Source organism: Eulemur rufifrons, chromosome 2 (genome assembly GCF_041146395.1).
Source record: "Eulemur rufifrons isolate Redbay chromosome 2, OSU_ERuf_1, whole genome shotgun sequence".
Classification (NCBI taxonomy): domain Eukaryota; kingdom Metazoa; phylum Chordata; class Mammalia; order Primates; family Lemuridae; genus Eulemur; species Eulemur rufifrons.
The window spans coordinates 4,077,371-4,086,540 of record NC_090984.1 but is presented as its reverse complement, the minus strand read 5'-3'; positions in this window follow the sequence as shown (position 1 = coordinate 4,086,540).

Below are 9,170 nucleotides of genomic sequence, written 5' to 3'. Positions count from 1 at the left end.
CCAAGCGGACCTGGCTACACAGTACCTGGTTTGGGACCTGAAGGATCTGAGCCTCAGTTTCCCCGGCTGCAAGGTGGGTTTTGCCATCCTGGTTCCAGACCTCCCCGGAGTGTCCTCGAGGGTTGCTGGGCGTGAAGGCCCTGACGTCCACAGACCGCTTCACATCCAGCCCCGCCGTGGGCTCGGTGTGTGTGAGCCTCGGTTTGTCCATCTGTGAAATGAGATCGCAGAGATCCCGCAGGATGGGCGTGAAGACGGAGCCAGACGATGATGCTGGAACATGCTGGAACGTACTGAGCACATGCTCCGCCGGAAGCAGGGTCGGCGTTTCCAAGGAAACGCTGGCGAGAGATTGTTTTCCAGTACTCCAGTGTTGTGTTTTCTAATTGATTGTGGTTGTGTCATGCTTAAAAATTAAGTGTTAAAAATGATGCTGAGATGTGTATTTATGAATGGGGGGAGGAAGGTTCAATATTAAGTAAAATTCAGGCCACCGGTAGCACGATGTGCACCACACTCAGGGGGTTCTGAAGCTTAAGGAAGTCAGTGGGCTTAACCTGCAAAGCTCCAGCCGGGCGGGGTCGCGGGCGCGGCTCCCAAGGGTCACGTGACACTCGCCGCCTCCTGCCCTTCCATCCTCCTCTTGCACTTTCTTCTCTCTACTTTGCTTCTGGTTTCCATTTTGTGTCTACAATAATCATCTGCGCAAGTTCAGTGTTCGGCTGAATGTTTCTGCGACTGCAGCCCACTCTTACCTGGTTACAGTACGAGTCAGGGGGCGGGGAGGGGACGGGAGGAAGGAGGATGGGGCTTAATCTGGTCACTGCTGAATCCAAGTAGGGGTACCCGGTGTCCCTGCTGTTGAGGTACATTTGAAACTTTCCACAGAAAGGAAGAAACAAGTTTGCACTCTGGGTTTGGTGAGGAAAGAGCTTTCATATTAAGTAGAAAACCGAGGTGACAAGATGCATCCCATCTGGAAGGATTTACACGCAAGGACAAACAATGGTTTTCTCAGAGGGGACAGGATGACATTCTTGTTGCTGCAGTTTTTCCAGAATTAACATCTACACCCCTTCCTGGGTAAAAGGGAAACAGCTAAAGGAGGCTGTGAAGTGCATATGTATCTCAGAAGGTGGAGCTGGAGGGAAAACTCTGGAAAGGTCTGGAATATCTCATTCTCTTGAGAGAGGCGGGAAACTCCAGGACAGAATTGGAGGAAACCGTCTCCATGGCGTTGGCAAGCCCCTCTGAAAGCTGAGTGAAGAACATGAGGGAAGTCCCTGTGGAACCCAGTCCAGAAGCAGCTGGAGAGCTCGCGACAGTGGAGAAGCTGCCAACCTCAAGTGAGCAGATGTCTTTTCTGGCAAGTAGAAGGAAGTCATAAAAGCTTCTGTCCCAGCTGGGAAACTTGACTCTACGTTAAGATTTGGAGCTAGGAAACAAACCCAAAAGGCTTCTAGTGAGCTGAGGGGGGAAAAAATCTGTAACCTGTATTGCAAAGCATTAATAGCCTTCAGATACAAAGAGTTATTAGATATCAATAAGAAAGCAACAAACATCCCTGAAAAGTAAGAAAAAGCTATGAACAGGCAATTCACTAAAAAACTAAAAATGTACAACAAACATATAATGGCCACTAAACATATTTTAACTTCAGGTGAGTCATCAAAGAAATTCAAAATAAAACAATGAGATTTTTCTGTGTTTATCTAATTGACAGAAGGTTTTTTTTTCTTTTTATTAAAAAGTCCTAGTGTTTAGAAAGGATTTGGAGAAAATTTGCAAATGCAGCTGGTAAGAGTATAAAAAGATACAGGGTTTTTTTTTTTTTTTCTTGGAGGCATAGGAGTGACAAAAGCCTAGAACAGTGTGTACACTTTGGCTCAGAAATTCTACTTGTAGACATTTATCCAGTAGAGGTGAGGATGGCTGTGGGTGGAGACTCAGCTCCAGAATGTTCTTGAAGGAGGAAGTGGGCAGAGTGTCTGGACCTCGGCACGAGAGCCTGGCTGCATGGGGCAAGCCCCTCTCTCTCTCTGAGGCTCAGTTTCCTCATCTGTAAAATGGAAGTATCAGGACACCAAAAATCAGACATGAGAAACGCCTGGCACATAATCAATGCTCAATAAATGGGAGCTTAGCAATGAAAACTTCATTGAAATGTATAAGCAGTCAGAAGATAAGTGGGGGAAGGACAGGAACAAAAGGTTCTCAGAGAAGGAGCTAAAAATAACTCCTAAACTTCAGGAACACAGATGAGGGCTCCAGGTGAGAGGCAGGCACCCTCTGGAGACCGCTGTTGAAAGAGGACACGCATATTTTGAACCATGCAGGGATTTACCCACAGGAACCTGCCCTTGCAAGACAAGTTTGTACAAGGTTATTTCCTGTGGCGTTAGCTGTCAGCACAAAAGACCAGAAACCAACGAGCCACCTGTTAGGTTCTGGTTAGATTCAGAGGCGCATCCCCAATTGCAAATCCCTAAATATTCTGACACCCAGAAGTCTTTCTAAGACCGTGTAACCATTTATCCCAGTTAGTGTAAATATTGATCAGTTTATCTGCAGGGATTGACTATAGGATGCTGCCCCAGATCAGCAGGGCAGTGTATTAATCAGCTACTGCTGTGTAACAAATTGCCCCCCAAATTATGCCCATCTTACAGAGCCCTTGTTGATGGTAAACCTAAGGCCCCCATCACCACAATCCCCCTTTCCAGGTTGGAAACAGGAAATAGCAGCTGCTGGGAGGCCCACTGAATCCTGGCATTAGAGGTAGGACAGAAATTCATGACAATTTCAGCTCCCGTGAGCAGAGCCCACATGCATGTCAGAGCCTGGGTTTAGAGGGTCCCTCTGTGGCTCAGACACTCTGTGGCCTCCCACAATCTTGGCCATCCTGGCTGGTCAGGAGACAAAGTACGTGCTGTTCCATCCACGAACCCTCACTCATGACAATCCCATACGCCTCCGCAGGCCCCCGGCCTCCCAGCCCCCAGTAAGTCACTGGCATGGCCCAGGAGCCTGTGGGGTCCTCACCTCTTCCTCCTCTTCCCATGGGGCCTCTGAGGAGCCAGCCAGAGTACAGGATGCGTCACTGGCACCAAGGGCCTTTCTGAATTCTGAAACAAGAGATAAACTCCTGGACACATCTGGAGAAGTCCAGGCATTAAAGGGCTTCCATACATTTTCCCAGAAAGGCCACAGATGTCTCAACCAGGAATCCTAAACAAGTGGCTCAGGTACAGCCTCTTAGGATGCTTGTGTCCATGGCAGACATTGCTAACCGATCCCTGCATCCTTCATTGAGCCTGGACACTGCCAGCCCTGCCTCCCAGCACACTGCTCTAGACAGACATCACAAATCAATTGAAGACGGAACCCCTTGAAGACAGGTAAGACCTGCAGGAACAGAAACTCATGGAGGTCACTTGTTTCTGGATTTAATTTTGCAGTCAGAGAATAGCTTTTTTCAACTTTAAAACTTCTGCTATTCTCAGGGAACTCAGTTCTTCTTGTTTGTTACCAAAGACACACCTTCACCTTGTTCCCTCACTCACAGGACCCCGCCATCTCTGGGTTCTCCCACCTCTCTGACTGTACTTCCTATGTCCTTTCTTCCTCTTTGCGTCCTCAAATGAGGGCTCCTTGAGACTCCTGTCTGCACTCCACACGCTCTCCCTGGCTTGTGGCATTCAGTGAATCCCAACTCAACAACTCCAACCCTTCCAGCTCCCACCTCGACCTCACTCCTGGGCTCTGTCCCTCCGCGGCTGCCACTTGCTCGAGACTGCCCTTTGCCCCCAGGACCATGGCCTCATCATTCTCCTCCCTAGTTTCCAGTCCGGCTTCTGTCGCCCTCTGCTCACACACCCTCCATGGCTCCCCATTGCCTGTACAATAAAGTCTAAACTCCTCCACTGTCATTCAAAGCCCTGCACATCTGCTCCAGCAGCCTCCGGCCTCCCCCCATGCCTTGTGCACCAGCTGCACAGAGGCTGATGTTCCCTGAATCGCCAGTGCATGCTGTTCGCCACCCCCACCGTGAGTGCACACATCTCGGTGGTCCTGGGCATAGGTTCGTGAGTGAACTGACAAGCCAGGAAGCAAGACGATGTTTCTGGAGCCACTTCCCAGCCCAGGAGCTCCCGAGAGGCCTACCCCAAGTCTGAGAACTCTTGGGAGCCTCAATGCCAGCACAGAGAAAAGCAGGGAGTGGTTGTCGAGTGAATAAATGAAAATGTCTATCCTTAGTTTTTGAACTCTGCCTCCTCCTTTTCATCCTGAGAACTCCTACACATGCCTCATGGCCTCACTCCCGTGCCCCCTCCTGCAGGGAACTTCCATCACTGCCCCTCTGAGCTCCTCCACCCCTGGACGCCCTCTGGCCCAGTCCTGACCCAGGGTCAAAGGGCAAGTGTTCACAGGAAGTGAGAGGTGATGGGGCTGTGTGTAGTGGTGGAGCTCCTTACAAACAGCCAGGGGACACCAGGGGACACCAGGGGACACCAGGCTCCCTGAGCGATGGCAGGGAGGGGCTCACCTCGGTTGATTCGCTGCAGCAAGACCCCCCGGATGACGTCCTCATAGATGCCCTCGGTGGTCAGGGCCTGGCTGCCCACAGCGAGAACATCCCCCTCGAACTCAGGCAGCTCCTGGAACCACAGCGGGTCAGGGGCGAGGCTGGGAGAGAGGGCCGCTGCAGGCTGTGACATGGGTTTGGGCCCCAGGCCTGGAGCTGATAAGCTGGGGACCTTGGGCCTCAGTTTCCTCATCTTTAAAATGGACTCAGTGGTCTGTATTCCCTAGGTTTGTTGTAAGGGTTAAGGGGGTTAAAGGGACAAAACAAATCACATCTCACAGGGACTAGAGAAGGCATCTCACCTGGAACCCAGGCCCCTCTGACCTCGCCCTCAGCCCCTTCTCACCCCTCACTCACTGAGCTCCAGCCACACCCGCCTCCTCACTGTTTCTCCAACACCCCAGGCACAGTCCAGCCTCAGGGCCTTTGCACATGCTGTGCCCTCTGCCTGGAACGCCCTTCCCGGCGGACATGCCTCGCACTTCAGTCCTCTGCTTCTCAGGCATTGTTTCTCAGGGAGACCCTTCCCAACCACCTGGCAACCCCCGGCCAACACACACCTACCCTGCCCATCCCACTCCTCCCTTCTCTGAAGCCCGCGCCACCCCGTCATAGGCGACAGATGGGACTCGCCCACACCAACTCTCCTGTGGCAGTTGCAGGGTGGACAGCGCTGTCGCGGGGGAGCAGAGGGCTCCCGACCCGGCCCCGGGGCTCAGGGAACGAAAGTCTCTAATGACCACAGAGCATTCTGCCCGCTTCACAGAGAGACCTGGGCGCACAGCCACGCTGCAGGACCTGCCTGTGTCTCCCGGCCCCACGAGCTCACCTTTTTGCGGCTCGGCTCAAGCTGACTCAGCACAAAGGGCAAGAAGATGCACAACAGCCAGCCCCGGGTGAACTTCCGCTGCCCCGAGCTGCTGTCCGACTTGAACTTCTGCACAACACACCCAGTGGCCTGTCAAGCGACCCTCTGAGCAGCGCGGCCCACTGCCACCCGTCCCCACAGAGCTCACCTTCAGCACGCGCCCCCCGACTTTCTCCAGCTGCTGGGCAGCCTGGTCACAGTCCAGGGCTGTGGTCAGACACTGGTCGGCCAGCTGCAGGAAGGTGGCCACAGCGTCCGCCATGAGCTGCGACAGGAGGTGCTGTGATGAGCACATGCGCCAGTTTCCTGGGCCTCATGCCTGCCTGGCTCACCTCTTCTCAATATCCAGTCAGCAACCTCCCCCCAACCTCCTCCTCCTCATCTCAGGACCTGGGTGGAAGTCGTCCAGTCTGGGAGGGACCTATGCGCAAACTGGCAAAAAGCCCTCCGGGGGGTGGTGCCAGGGTGCCCAAGTTAGGGAACAGGGAGCTAGCCAGAGTTCAGCCTCCTCTGCTGAGAGCTCTTGTGCAGTACACACGCTGAACAACTGTGCCAGGCAGCACTGGTTCATCTCACTCCCTACCTCCTTCATTCACCATGCCCATCAGCAGGTCCCATCTCCTTGGCCTTCAAAACACTCCTTGCTTCTCCCCACTGACAGCCCCCATCCAGCTTCAGGACTCTTCCCTGCCTCCTCCATTCCTGCCTCCAACAGCCAGACAGCCCCTGCTTCCTAAACCTTGAATCCAATCATGCCCCTCCCCTGCTCACACACCTACTGTGGCTCCCCAGGGCCCTCAGGACAGAGGTCAGCCCCGTAGTCCTGTGCTCAAGGCCCTACCCAATCTGCCCACCCACCTTGCCTGCCCTTGAAATTCGATCTCTCTAAATTGCTTCATTTCCGTCAAATGCAGACAAGTTCTCTCAACACTGTTCCCTCCACCCAGACGTGCCCCACCCCCATTCTTGCCACTGCTGTCTCAGCTTGGCAGTCCTGTCCACAGTCCTGTCCACCACATGTGGCCACTGCCTGGTCATGGGCTCATGTCCAGATGAGACCGGGAGCCTGGTGAGGGAGGGCCAGGTCTGTCTGGGTCATCCTGGTCTCCCCAGGGCACACTTGGCAACTGCTCGCTGGAGCCTGCTGTCCCTGCCTGGCCTCCTCCTAGCCTCCTGCTCACCCTCACCTGCTGTGCGAGATCCTGGGCCCCAAACACCAGGCCCTGCATCCCCAGGAAGCCAAACGGTGCCACCAGCTGCCCCAGTTGCCCCTTGCCCCGCTCGGCCTCTCGGTAGCACGTCTGCATCAGCTCCGGGTCCCACGGCACCTCCCCAAAGGAGTAAACCTGTGCTCCAGTGGCAGGTGGTAGAGAAAAACACCGTCAGCTGGTGGAGGTGCAGGGCCAAGGACCCCACGGCCACGTGACCACAGGAGAAACGCAAATAGAAACACATCCCACCTTGGTTGTCACCAAAGAAACTAACTCATAATAAAGTAACAGTGAAGTGTGATGTAAGGGCTATAAAATGGTTAAACCAAAAAAAAAAAAATTATAACAAGCAGTGCTGGCACAACTGAGAGGAAATGGGCACACTCAGTCCCTGTCAGACGTAAGGGCCCTGGGGCTGCAGTAATGGAGTGATCTGACCCAGTCTGTGGAGGAGATAGATTATAGACGACCACTCACGGTGCGACATAAACGACACTGTGATGAGGGAAGCATAGGCAACTGCAGGCACTGAGGGGACCAGGGACAGTTCCTGGAGAAGGTGACTATGAAACAGAGGCTTACAAATGAACTGAAGGTTGCCTGACACACAGTAAGTGCAGCTAGCTGCACGGAGCAGAGTTCTCTGGCTCAAGGGACAGGATGGGCTTTGCCCAACAGGGAAAGGGGAGGAAGAGGACTTCGGGTGAAAGATGACCCCAGACTGACTGTGCTAAAGTGCCACTCTTGTCATCTGACTCCTTTCCCCACTCCACCACATTTTAACTGCACCCCAAGGACCATAGTGTGGTGATGATGGGGAATTCACCATGGTCCACAATAAATAAAAAGCAGTCCAGAACAAATACAAAGAGGGTTTTCAAACAGGAAAGTGGCAAGGTCCACGCAACTCTTCTGTAAAGTGAACACATTGCCAGGTGGCCCGATGAGCCCCTACCCACCGGAGCTCACCTCCCTTCGCAGCCGCGCGCCGGAGGGGTTCTGGCGCAGACGGCGACATAGGCGGTCCATGCCCTGGGCTAGGAGGGTCCGCACCGCTTCGATCGTGGCCTCCACGGTGCTCAGCAGCATCCGCGTGACTCGGGGCAGCTGCGCGTCCACCTCCCGGCGCAGGCATGACTCGAGCAGGCCCTGGACATCCGCTGGCAACGGGAGACATGGGCCTGGGGTCTCGCAGGTGGGGGTGGGCGGGGCGTGTGTTTCTCCTTTGGTCCAGGGGACCCCGAGGTCGGTAGGGCGAGGCGGGCGGGAAGCACCGACTCTGAGCACCCTCTTCTATCCCGTTTTCTTGGGGAGGAAACTGAGGCTCTGAGAGGCTGGGATCTGCCCAAAGGCGCACGCCGGGGAAGGAGGCAGAGCCGGGATTCGAACCCGCGTCTCTGTCGCTGAGCTGAGATGGGGCCACCTTGGCACGCCCCTACCGGTGTTTCCGCCTTTCCCCACCCCTCTCCTGACCCAATGTCACCCCTGCCCTCCCTGCCCGCCTTCTTCCCAGGCCTCTGGCTCACCAGGCCTCGCCCGGTGAGCCTCGGCCTCCAGGCCCCGCCCACTCCCCATTTAGGCCACGCCCAGCCACGCCCTCAGGCCCCCTGTCTTTTCCCCAGCACAGGACCTCCGGTCCTCTAGTCCCGTCCGGCACTCTCATCCTGTTCCCTCCCGTCCCCTCAGCCCCTCGGCCCTGCCTCGCCCTGTCCAGGCCCGAGCTCCCCCCCAGGACACGCCCACGTTTCATTTAGACCCGCCCACTCTTTGCCAGCACGCCCCGCCCCCTGCTCCAGGCCCCGCCCCCTGCTCCGGGCCCCGCCCCCTGCTCCGGGCCCCGCCCCCTGCTCCGGGCCCCGCCCTTGCTCCAGGCCCCGCCCCTGCTCCGGGCCCCGCCCCCTGCTTCAGGCCACGCCCCTTGCTCCAGGCCCCGCCCCCGGGCTCACTCCGCAGCCGCCCAGCCACCCGAGCTCGCAGCTGCAGCGTGTGGTCCACGTCCGGGCGGATCGTCCTCTCCAGCGACTCGAGCAGCTCGTCCTTTTCGGGCTGGAAGGCGCGGAGCCCCGCGGAGACCCTGGCCAGGACGACTGTGTGGACGGCGTCCAGGAGCTGCGCACACCGGCCGGCCGGGGGCCCACGCGGGACAGGAGCCAGGGGAGGGGACAGAGAGACGCAGAGACCAGAAGGGGATTTAGGCGGCGGTCGTGGCACTGGGAAACCTGAGCGCCGGGGTCGGCCCGGGCCTCGCCCGGACGCCAGGTACCTCGGTCCAGGCCCAGGCACGCGCGCGGCCGGCTCCCCGCAGGCTCGGCGGGATCTGGGCCCGCAGCGCCGGCAGCAGCTCCCGCATCAGCACCGCGGCCAGCACCTGCGGGGATCGGGCATTGGCACCTCGCCGGCCGCCAGAGGTCCTGGGGTCCCGGTGCGGCCTGGCGGGGTACTGACCTCAGCGTCCGAGCCCAGGGTCACGTCGTCGTCGCCAAAGTGGCCTTGATGCTGCCGGTAG